Source organism: Neovison vison, chromosome 13 (genome assembly GCF_020171115.1).
Source record: "Neovison vison isolate M4711 chromosome 13, ASM_NN_V1, whole genome shotgun sequence".
In the NCBI taxonomy this organism is placed as follows: Eukaryota; Metazoa; Chordata; class Mammalia; order Carnivora; family Mustelidae; genus Neogale; species Neogale vison.
In genome coordinates, this window is record NC_058103.1 from 57179605 (window position 1) to 57192311 (window position 12707).

The window sequence follows — 12707 nt, forward strand, 5'->3', positions numbered from 1 at the left end:
GAGCCACCCTGGCACCCCACTAATAAATTTTTGATCGCCAAATTGATTTATAATGTGTTTACTGGTCTGATCATAATTCCTAACACTTTTATGGCAATGTTCTTAATATTAAGTTTATGAAAAACTATCCATTGTGAAATAATTTTAAAATTATCAGTGTACAATTACATACACTTTGTAATTTCAAATTCTACCCCATACATTTTAATATTACCGTAAGGTTTTTAGCTTTTTCCCTGGAGTCACCGGATGTTTATCTGTTGTTTTATATTTTCCAAAAACATGTATCAGTGTCATTGATCAGTAGATTTATTATTTCTTACTACTTCACTGTTTTCTTTCTTAACTATGAACTGTGTTGTCCATTTTAGATTTTTCTTCCTTTAAGTCATTTGCTAGCTTAATATTTTTTCTAATATACTAGTTTTTTAAGTTAATATTTGCTAGTTTGTCTTCATAGAGTTTCCTAATATAAAATCATATTTTCTCCTGAGTGTCTTTTAGTCAATAAACTTCAGGCTCTGATATGTATGGACTGCTTTTATGTTATGTTAAAAGTAACTGTCTCCTAAATTGTTCATGTTAATGTTCATTAGGAACTATGAACTAAATTATGAACATCATGAACTAAAATGTTCATGTTAAAGTCACTGTAATTTCACTTTTGGGTTAAACCTAGAGTTGTTAGTTAACTTTCCAACTGCACATATTTTATTTCCAAAGGTAATTCTTAAAAAATTATTTAAAATAATATTTTGTAATCAGTGCACATGGAGAAATTTTGCTTGGAAATTCTTGAGATTTTACCTGGGCCAAATATATGGCATTATTGGCCATTTTATAACATGTAAGACCTGCAACAACCTATTTTTACAAATTTCATCATATTATCATATTCTTCCCAGTATATGTGTGTGTATATATGTATTTATATATCCAGTATATATATATATATATATCCAGTATATATATATATATATCCAGTACTATATATATATCCAGTATATTTATATATTCAGTATATATATATATATATATATATATACTGGAAAAACCCATTTGGGTGGGTTTTTTTGTTTTTTATTTTATTTTATTTTTTTTTAAATCTAATTCTATACTTTCTATTTTTGAAGAATTTCTGGACCTGCTATTGCATCTTTCCTGTTTTGTTTTCATTATTTTTGATTTACTGGTTTTTCTCATAACTGTTATTTCTTTTTTGTTTTTTTTTTAAAGATTTTTATTTATTTATTTGACAGAGAGAGATCACAAGTAGGCAGAGAGGCAGGCAGAGAGAGAGAGAGGAGGAAGCAGGCTCGCTGCTGAGCAGAGAGCCCGATGCGGGACTCGATCCCAGGACCCTGAGATCATGACCTAAGCCGAAGGCAGCGGCTTAACCCACTGAGCCACCCAGGCGCCCTCATAACTGTTATTTCTTGAGATTATAGGTATAGGTATTGTAGACATCTATGTCTTCAGTTTTGATCCAGTTTTCATTGCTTTTTGAAAGACAAAAGACATAATAGTAAAATGAAACATTAAATAATTGTGAAAGAAATATCTGTTTTACTTGTTCTGCAAGCTACTAATTCTTTTATGTTTCATTTTTGAAAATTAGTCCAGAAAATTCCTCTAATAAATATTTTATACATACAACACAGGAGAGAGCAAAAAACATTACTGGGAATATTTTTAGAGACCTTACAATTATAAAATAATACCACAGATTTTAGAATATGTGCTGACTTTGAGAACACCAAAATAGTTACTTTCTGAAGTTAGTTTGAGTTGCTTGTGGTAAATCACTTTCGCAAGTGAAGTCTTCTCTGTTATCTTCCCTATTATTCTCACACAGCAAAATATTTTTAAATAATGTATGTCAATGAGACTTTTATTCTGGGATTCACCAATAGTGGGGGAAGAAATGTCTCTCCACTCAGCCTTGGTATACATTGGATTGCAGTCAGAATTTACATCTTAATCAGTCATCACCCCTAGGTGAATCTTTTAAGAATTTATTGAAAAAATAATGAATACTGTTTTTCTGAAAATAAATAAATTGGGAAAAAAAAAAAAAGAATTTATCATGTGAGTCTCTTCTAATGGAAGGGATACTTTGTTTCTACTTGCCTTACTTTTCCTGGAATTGAAGATGTACATGTGAATGTTTTTCTAGGAGGAGTGCTCTGTTATATTTGCCACAATAAAATGGGGACATAAAAACAAAACCAAAAACAAACTGCAAAAATAACAAAACAAAAAATAAAAGCATTGCCTCATTAGATCTTCTTTTATTCCCAGTGTGATAATACACACAGTAACTAAAGATTCTCCTGTGGTTTTTTTCTTCCCACTTCCTTCTTTTTCAATATTTCATTTCCCCACACACATACAATAAGGGCTACTCATTTTGTTTGGTCAGTAGGACCGGCTTTTTGCCTAACAATTGCTCTGGAATGGGCAAAAGGATGAGGTGACAATCAGCCTTTCAACTTATTTTCTACTTTAGGCCTGTTGTTTGGCTTTATGAATCCATTCAATCTTTGATTAGTGGTAATTTCTCCATGTTTCTGGAAGTAGTTGATTGATACCTGATGTGTCTAACATGACCACTTAGCATTACTTTGTGTGATTAGTATGAGTATTTCAGGGGAGAGGTGGCAAACAGGGAAGTAGAGGGAGTACACTGTTTCTAGCTAGTTAATAGTTTAATGTGACACAGCAATTTATTTTTTACTTAATGGCAATGACAAGTCTAAGGTAACAGATCACATAGGAAAAAAAAAACGTTTGAGCTTAAGAATATGTGATTTTCCATCAATACTGATGGAAATCATAAGAAATATTCCATTCTTAAGATACAATGAATTTAAACAAAATTTAATAAGATTTAATGGTATAGCACAGTATAGTAAAATCAAGCATAAATACAGTTTAAAGTTTTCACCTAGATCATTCCTAAAATGACCCATTATTATCCAAAACATTTAATGTGATGAACTATATTGTTTTCCTGTATATATTACTTCCTTAAATAAAACTGGGTTCTTTTAATAAGAAGTATATTGAGAATACATGTTTGAATATACGACTATATTCTCTGCTGTAGTCTGCCCCTCTAGTTACCCCAACATCTGCACTAATTCTTCTTATTAAAAGAATAGGGATGTCTGGGTGGCTCAGTGGGTTAAGCCACTGCCTTCAGCTCAGGTCATGATCCCAGGGTCCTGGGATCTAGTGCCGCATGGGGCTCCTTGCTGGGCAGGGAGCCTGCTTCTCCCTCTGCCTCTCTGCCTGCTTGTGCACTCGCACTCTTTCTCTCTGACAAATAAATAAATAAATAAATAAATAAAGTCTTAAAAGAATATACTCATCCAGTTCTCAACAAGACAAACCTGACCTTATCCAGTTCCTGCATCCTGTTCTCTATCTCTGCACGACGTACCACCCTGTCTCAATCAGCGACATTTTTGAGATTCTGGGACCCATACACACTCTGGAAGGAATTGCCCCGCTGTTCTCTCTAAGCCCTGGTTCTGCTCTCTGAGTTTTTCCTTGTGACTTCCCATACAAAATGGTCTGTAGAAAATTTTGTCTTCTTGTGGAGAGTTTTCACAACTTTCTTCTTGGGGTACAGTTTTAGAGGAATATGAGTTGTTTTATAAGAAAATCACAAGGATTAGTCTATATATCAATAAGAAGATTTCCGTTCCTTTCTATGAGGATAGGTAACAGTTTATTCATTATACAGGATATAATAAACCCTCTTTCTAAAATAACCTGTCTCAATTATTTGCTTGCTGGTGTTATTTATTATTGTATATTAAACTGACTATGTGCCCAAGCCTCTTGCTGGATTTGTGTGCGTAGGCATATACACAAAACATATACATGTATGTATATTCTGTTATATGTACACATTTGTATGTATCTGTATGGAGATATTGATAGATTTGATATGAAGACTGGGGCAATATAAAACAATTTATCTTGATCTTTAACTCCAATTCAAATGTCTATATTTCTTGTCTGAAATTTAATGAGTCCCAGCATAATGCTCAAGTGTCTATGTAATGAAAAGTTACTTATTCTTTCTTTTTTTTTAAGGATTTTATTTACCTATTTGACAGTGCAAAAGAAAGAGTACAAGCAGGGGGAGCAGCCGGCAGAGGGAGAAGCCAGCTTCCTGCTGAGTAAAGAGCTCCATCCCAGGACCCTGGAACATGATCTTAATGGACTGAGCCCTGCATGTGCCCCCAAAAGTTATTTATTCTTGACCAAGAAACTAAAGCTAATTGTGCTTAGTTATCTTTTGTCACTTAAAAAAAAAAAAAAAAGAGGATGAAAATTCTCCTTTAAGTAAAAGTAAACAAATGACATATTAGGAAGTTCTAAATGTTTAGGTATTATTTCATTCCAGAAGAAAAAATATTCTGAAAAGAATGGTGTATTTTGAACTGTGAAGAGTTTTGTCCATTCTAATTAAGAAATTCAAAAAAAGCACAAAAGTGGAAAACGGAATTAATGGTGTACTTAAGCAATAATGAAGACCTTCTTTCTAATTTAGGGAATAATGTAACATATTCATATGCGCCATCTTGCATGAATTAGAGTGTTTTTTTTTTAAAGATTTATTTTTATTTATTTATTTTAGAAATAGAGCTCATGAGCAGGGAGAGGGGCAGAAGAGGAGGGGTAGAGGTTGAGGGACAGTGGGAGGGGATCCCAAACAAACCCCATGTTGAGCACAGAGCCTGACCCAGGGCTCAATACTGGGACACTAAGATCATGACCTGAGCTGAAAGCAACAGCTGGATGCTTAACTGACTGGGCTACCCAAATTACAAGGTATGTGTAAAAATGTAAAATTTTGTGACTTCTCCCTAAACATTTCTAAAACAGTAAGAAAAACATTCTTAAGAAATGGATAGGTGTTGGGGCACCTGGGTGGCTCAGTGGGTTAATGCTCTGCCTTTGGCTCAGATCATGATCTCAGGGTCCTGGGATCGAGCCCCACATCGGGCTCTCTGCACAGCAGGGAGTCTGCTTCCTCCTCTCTCTGCCTGCCTCTCTGCCTACTTGTGATCTCTGTCTGTCAAATAAATAAATAAAATCTTAAAAAAAAAAAAAAAGAAATGGATAGGTGAAAGAATATATTACTATTAAACACATTATTAAAAGAGTAATGACAGGGGTGCCTCAGTGGCTCAATCAGTTGGGCATCTGCCTTCTGCTCTGGTTGTGATCTCAGGGGTCTGGGATCAAGTCCTGTGTTGGGCTCCCTGTTGGGTGGGGGAGTCTGCTGCTCCTTCTCCCTCAGCCTTGCCCTGTTCATGCTCTCTCTTGGTCTCAAATAAAAAAATAAAATCTTTAAAAAATGATTATAATAAGAGTAATGACCACCAACACACACTCTAAATAAGTTGGTGTATCAGATTCGACTAGTTGTCCCATACATTGGCTCTGCATTACTTACATGACCATCCATTTCATGGCTTTCCCATCCACCTGATATGGCCACATGACTAGTAATGACAAATGGAATATTGGCCAGATGTGACATATGAATTCTAGTTTGTACTCTTAAATGGAAAAAACAGGTCTTTGGGGGGTGCCTGGGTGGCTCAGTCTTTAAGCTCCTGCCTTCGGCTCAGGTCATGATCCCAGGGTCCTGGGATTGAGCTGCACATCAGGCTCCCTGCTTAGTGGGAAGCCTACTTCTCCCTCTCACACTCCTCCCATTTGTGTTCCCTCTCTCACTGTGTCTCTCTCTGTCAAATACATAAAAGAAATTTTTTTTATCAAAAAAGAAAGAAGCAGGTCTTTTTCACTACTTGAACTCCTTCTGGATGACTGGAAAATCAATTAGGTGATTCTGACCTTGTAGCCATTGACCTTGAGTCATTCTGACCTTAATAATATAGAGGGAAGAACACAAAGGACAAGAATTTTGTCCCTTCCATATTCAACTTATTTAGGTTAATATATATTTAGTTAAAACTAACTAAAATGTTGTGTGATGTAAGTAATTTAATACATTTCCCAAAATGCACTTATACTGATTTCCATCAAACAGATTAAAGAAAAAACTATTTCTATAATTTACAATGTTCCACTTTAGAGATGGATTTCAGTATTTCAATTATTTTTTCTGATGTTTTTACTTTTTCACTATGTATAATAATAATCATGAAATAGATTACAAATATGGAAAATAAGTAAAATGCAAATAAAAATATGCCTGTGGTTATGGACGAAAGAAGAAAAGTAAAATATTCATGAAACAATGAAAACGCTTTTTATAAGATACTTTGTCTTCATACATATTTTAAAGTCCTCTGAAAGCTTGGGAATAATTTCATTCAGGATTTCTTTTGGTTTTGTTCTGAGTACTAACATAGTCATCAGACAGAAGGGAAAACACCCAACTGGGTTTTAATCAAGGAAATAAGACGGGAAAAAAGTGTTATTTAAATAGTAAAAGTGATTCTAGAATCAAGCAATCAAGTGATGGAAAAGCAGGCAAATTAAAGACATAAGCAGAAGTAAAATTTGAAGCACATTTTAAATGGGTAATTTTTGTTGTACAAATTCATTTAGAAGACAATTTATCCTTTCAAGCATTTAAATCTGTTATATTTACATCAATAGATACCATGCTTTTAAGAACACATTGTTAACAATTCTTTTATCATTTCTACTAGTCTCAAACTTCTCCTTTCCATTTTTGCACTCTTGTCTACCTTATTAGTTAGGTTTATGAGTAAGATGGGGAAAAAAAAGAATTATTGTTGCAAAGGTAATTTACATAGAGTTCTGAGAGAAAAAAGAAAGAATATCTGCCATTGAACCATTTGATCTTAAATTCTAGATACCGTTTTAACCAAAGAATGATTGCTATCAGGTCTTGGTTACACCTCTAATTCATAGCTGGAAAGTATTTGTTACATATTCAGTTGGGTAAGGGCATGTCCACTGAGAAGATAAACTTTGATTATGCATTTTTTTCCTGTAATTTCTTCATTTCAGATGTATTAAAGGTTAAGATGAGAAGATATATGATAGACTTTAATTTAATTTATAAATAATAGTGTGCAAAATTTCAGAAGATGGAAATGTCAAATTCCACAAATGAGAATAGAGTGAAGGGGGTTACTGCTTTGTGTTATTATTTTCACCTTCATGAGTGCACCACAGTGGTATTTAAGAAATATGGCTATACTAAACTAAAATAGATTTTTTTAATAAATATAAAACATCTTAAATTGTAATGAAACATGTATAAGTTAATTGACAGCATTCTTTTCTTCCTCAGTAATATGTGAAATAATGGTTACAATGAAAAGAATTTTGAATTAGATGAAATATAGCATATCTTGGATTTATTAATTATTATTTGTCAGATATTCAATATCTGTGCTTATTTTTGATCTGCTTGATGGTGATGTATCATTTGTTTTAGGACCTTTAGAAATTTATTTATCTTTTTCATATAAAATATATTTTCAATTTATAGAATAAAACTTTACTAATATGTCTATTGCTATATATTGATTACATTATTCAAATTCTCTCTATAATTATTTTTCTCTAGTAAATCAATTGGATTCTGAAAATGATATTAATATTGTCATTCTTGCTTCCTCTTTTATTGTGTTTGCCTAATGCAATATTTATTATCTGACATGGTTCAACATTTATTTCTTTGTTTTAAGAGGTCTTTTTTTATAATGCATAGTAAAGTTGATTTGATTTAATTCAATTTTAAAATATTTTTAAAAATGCAAATTAATTTACATTTAGTCTGTATGATTTCACTCCTTTCATCTAAGTTTGTTTTTAAAATTATGTTTTTACTATGTTGTATTCTTTTTTACCTTTTGCCTGTTTTTTGCTGGATTATTTTTTATTCACCCTCACTTTTACTCCAGTTACTTTGGAAGGTCCTTTAAGATTTTTCATTTGTCAAGTGTTTTTTTTTGTTGTTGTTTTTTGTTTGTTTGTTTTTTTAATATTCTCAATGCCAACAATCAATGTGTATGTTTCTGCCATATGTAAATACATCAGCTCTGTCCTACAACCAAACCCTCCACGTTTCCATGCTTCCCTTCCCCAGAATATGACATTGTAGAGATAATGCTTTTGTTCTCTCCTCCTCAATCCAGTACTCAAATTCTAGATTTTGCCATAATAGTTTCACAATTTTAGTTATGGGTTATTATTAGTTTTTGCCTTGCAGTTTGAAAGTTTTACTTCAAGAAAAGATTTTCAAATAGTAATTCAAGTCTTCAACCCAGAAGAAATATATCCATTATTTACTTTCTTTGTTCTCTTTCTCAAAAGGAGCATCTAGGCTCTGAAATCTCTGCATTAGAGATTGTTATCTTTGCCAACCTTGTAGAAACTCTCTTTCTCTGGGGTCAGGAATATTTGGCAGGTCATTTCAGGTAAGGCCTCCAAAGGATAAGGAACTGCCCTTTTCTAATACGATATAAAGCTTTCTGAGGTCTCACATTTTCCTGGCAATAGAGCACTAATTTTTATATTAGGCTCTTCCTTCTATTCTTACCTCAGTCCAAGGTTTACATGAGAACAAAATCCTTTCTGTGTGGGCTTCCAGTCCTGTCTTCTTGCACTGGTGCATTCATTTTTCATGATTTGGAAGGGAAAATATGGTGAAGGAGTGTAAGTAAGCTGGAGATCTCAACAGAAAATAATCAGGTTAACAAAATTGCTTTAAATAATGTTTTTAAATATAAGAAAACGTGTTTTATTTAACATCTATATTCAGGACTCTTATACTCTATTGCTCAAAGTATAACGAGGCACAGAAGTTTTGAAGAAAAATCTTTGAATATCTAACAAAAGATTAGCATTTTACAATGCAAATGCATTAATTTCACAGTTAAATTTATAGCAAAAATATCAATGCAGTGCAGGTAGACTTTCATATTTTGTAACAAGTTTAAAAAATACCTATGATTCTCATAGCATAAAAATTATAGCCTCTCTATGTATCATCAGCTACTTTTTACTCTCTCCTGGGTGCAAGTAATTTATATTTTCTGATCCCTACTTTCCCAATGTTATGTGAAATTCAGATAAAAAATATAACACTTTAATATATTCATATACTTTCATTGACAATCTCATGGATTAGCCTCTTACAATTAAAATATATCTTTTTATTAATTTTAATCTCTTTGATTGTTGCTATCTCAATGAACCATTGTGCACTCATAATTATAGTAATGAATTACTTACATTAATACTGGTAACTGTCATAGTTGTTCTAACCTGAGCAATTTTCCATGAAAATACATGGAAAAATATGCACGTTTTAAAAAAATGAAGTAGGAAGTGCCAGATTCTGGGTAATTTAGTTGCTCCATGAATTATTTTTAAGATTCTATCCTGTGGAAAACACACAAGAATGAATCAAACTACTAATGTGTGTACATAAAGATTAGTAAACTTAACATTCCCATTGTCCTTGTCATAAATATATTTTAGAATATATATTTTAAATAATGCATTATAAATGATGATTCTTAAATGCATATGTTGAATTCAAATTCATTGTAAAAGGTCAACTCTGAATATTCTCACAGCAGGTTCATTCTAAATTAATAGTGTTAGGAATAAGTCTATACTATCAATGTTATGCTCTTTAGTTTAAAAAAATATATATAATAAAAAAACATATAAAAAGTAAAGATGCTCCCACTTTTTTCTTTGTCAGAGTAGAAAATGATACACCTATACATAGTATAATATAAAAGTCTAAATTATATGGCTGGTGGGAGATAAAGAACACAATAGTAAATTTAATTTTCCTTTATTTTTAAAAATATGAATTTACACTTTAAAGGAGTATTCATTAAACACATTGTGGAATTTCAATCTGTATTGTGACTTTAAATGGGAGTGTTGATAACAAGGCGGTTGAGGATTTACAGCTGATATTAAGCCATTGGTTGTTTTGACTGATTTGATTCTGAGAAAAATCAATATTTTTTCTTGCTTTTATCATGCACAGGAAAAGCAGGCAATGATGAATCATATGAATGTCTTCCTGATTTATTTACATAACCACAGTCAGTATAGCTGGTTAGCTGTGCTAGTCGACCTAATTGCCATTTAATGTTTACGTTCTCTTTTCCAAAGGACTAAGCCATATGGGTGAGAAATTGTATTTCACTCTGAAACCAAGCAGCTGGAAAATACCTCACATTGTGAGGCAAGTACCAGTCAGGGGGTTGAGACTGCAGGACTCTATTCTGTTCCTCACTCAGGGCTCTACCAGATAAGCACTGTTTTTTGAGCATAAACTCTCCAGCCTACTCAGCAAATCCTAAGTCAGTCTTGACAGGTTTGAACTAGATTTCCTCACCATCTGCATACTCTGAAAATTATATTTCTCACAAGAGAATTCCTTCCCAATGAAATGGGTCCTGGACTTTTGGGAGTTGCTGTTCACAGGACCTTGAGCAAAAATCTTTGTCAAATATGTTAGCACAAATTTCCTTTTAAAGTAGAATGATATTTAGGGGTCCCTTGGGAGTCATTTAGTTTAGCATCTGCCATAAGCTCAGGTCATGATCTCAGGTTGCTGGGATCTAGCCCTGCGTGAGGCTCTCTGCTCCCAGGAGGGTCTGCTTCTCCCTCTCCCTCTGTGCTCTCTCCTTCTTGCTCTCTCTCAAATCTTTAAAAAAAATAAATAAAGTAGAATGATGTTTAGAAAATATTACAAGTGTTAAGATTTAATTATGTAATGGAAAGTGATAGCTTTCTTTTAATTAAATTTTATTAGGTACCCATCATATGAAGTTAATAGTAATAGCCATTATGTGAGATACAAAGAACATGAAACAAATGAGAGAAAAAAGAGCATATTTCTTTTGTGAACACATATTTATGTTCAAGTAATGATCATATTAAATGATTCATTTAATTCTTGTGTGGACTTAGGCAAGTGGTTTATGATTTTTGACAGTTTATTCTTCCCAAAATGCTGAGAGTAAGATGTGAACTCTAAGGTTGCCATGAGAAATGGGCACAGGTGAAATATCCAACAGAAATCTCTGCAGACTTCAGAGGAAGTCTGTAGAACATAAAGATCTGCCAGTGGAGGTGTACTTCCCACCGTGTTTAACAGCAAACTTGTTGAGAGCATCAGGACAGGATACATAGTCTGACCATGGGAGCTCTTATTGATACTGTTAGCCCCAGACACTAACTAGTAGGAAATAAGGGTTGAATAAAAAAGCACATAGATAACACGCTATTGCAGCAGCTAAGGAAGTGAGAGGTGCTGAATTTTGATCCAAAGTTCCTGGTATTTGTAAACCAGCGAGCAAGAAATCTGCAGTCAACTTATGAGCATTCCATCATGTTTCATTTGGGTATGCAGGGAAAATAACCCTCAGCCTGGAACACTGCCATCATTTCTCTTATTATGGGTCTACAGAAAAGCCCAGGAAGCCCTCATTATACTCAAACCTAAGTAATAATAATAAATGAATCAAAATGGATCTAAACAAAAAGGAGAAAAACAAACATAATATATTAAAATATTTATTTTAAAATATCTGGTAATTTTAAATGAATAAAAGGTATACTGTTTCCTTGAACAAGAATTACCAGGGTCATAGAGATTTAAGTCCTCCCAAATTACCCATTTCTTAAGGGCTCATTTAATGGGCAATTAAATTTAAAAATTTTTTTAGGATACAGAAAGTTTCCAAGTTTCTGAAAAGTAAAAATAGTTCCGATAACTCATTTTGCAATAGTACTAAGAAAAAAATTGAACTTTCAAAAGAGAAGGAAACAAAACCAAATTAAAAAAAAAAAAAAAAAAAAAAGTCTAGCATACAAACTTGCCATATAGAATAGTGGTTCATCTATATATTTAGCTCAGTAAGAATTTAAAAAATCTACAGCAGTTTTGAAAGTTCAAAGCAGATTTTAATTGTCTTTTGTAACAAATACTTTTGTAATAATAGCAAAGAATGTAATAAAATTAGAGACTATTAACATATATTAAATATGATATATACAATTTAATTAAAATAATATAATACTATTAAATAAATAAAAAGTTCAATGAAAAATAATAGTCTAGAAGTATACTTAAATTCATATATAATAAAGGTCTTACTGCTTATCAGTGGGAGAAAGATGGATTGTTTTATAAACACTGTTTGTAGAACTTGTCTTTCTCAGAAAAATGCAAATTTAGAAGCCTTAAGAGTAAGATGGATAAATTTACCTGTAAATAAATAACAAATTATTGTATAGTAAAAAAAAAAAAATACCATGAATGATGTATAAAAACAAGGAAACTGGAACAATATTATAGCACATATAACAAAAGGATACATTTTAATATTGTAACAGATCCTATGAATCATTAAGAAAAACAAGCCAGGGAAAACAGCCAAAGCAGAAACAGCAAAGGCACAATAAAGAAAATACAGATGGTCCTGAAACATTTGAAAAGAATCTTAGTCCCATTTAAAACAATACAAATGCTAATGAAAAGGCAGTTAGAGAACCATCTTCCTATTGTACAAGACTGGCAAATACAAAAGAGTTACTAACACTTCTACTGTGAGGTTGAGTGTAAAGAAACATTTTCAAACATTGTTGCTGAGAGCAATTTGGCAATGTTTATCAAAAATGTTAAAATCTTACACACTTTCCTC

General features: G+C 32.5%; 1 long non-coding RNA gene across 2 annotated transcripts in view; it reads left to right on the forward strand.

Annotated features, from left to right (window-relative positions):
* LOC122893186 overlaps positions 1 to 12707 on the forward strand; it is a 74251-nt gene that overhangs the window by 19346 nt on the left and 42198 nt on the right. The window contains exon 3 of one of the 2 annotated variants that reach the window (XR_006381593.1): positions 4108 to 4136. The exons of the other annotated variant lie outside the window; for it this stretch is intronic. This is a non-coding gene — a long non-coding RNA (uncharacterized LOC122893186). Of the gene's footprint in view, positions 1 to 4107; positions 4137 to 12707 lie in introns of those variants that run through there. 2 annotated transcript variants of the gene reach the window in all.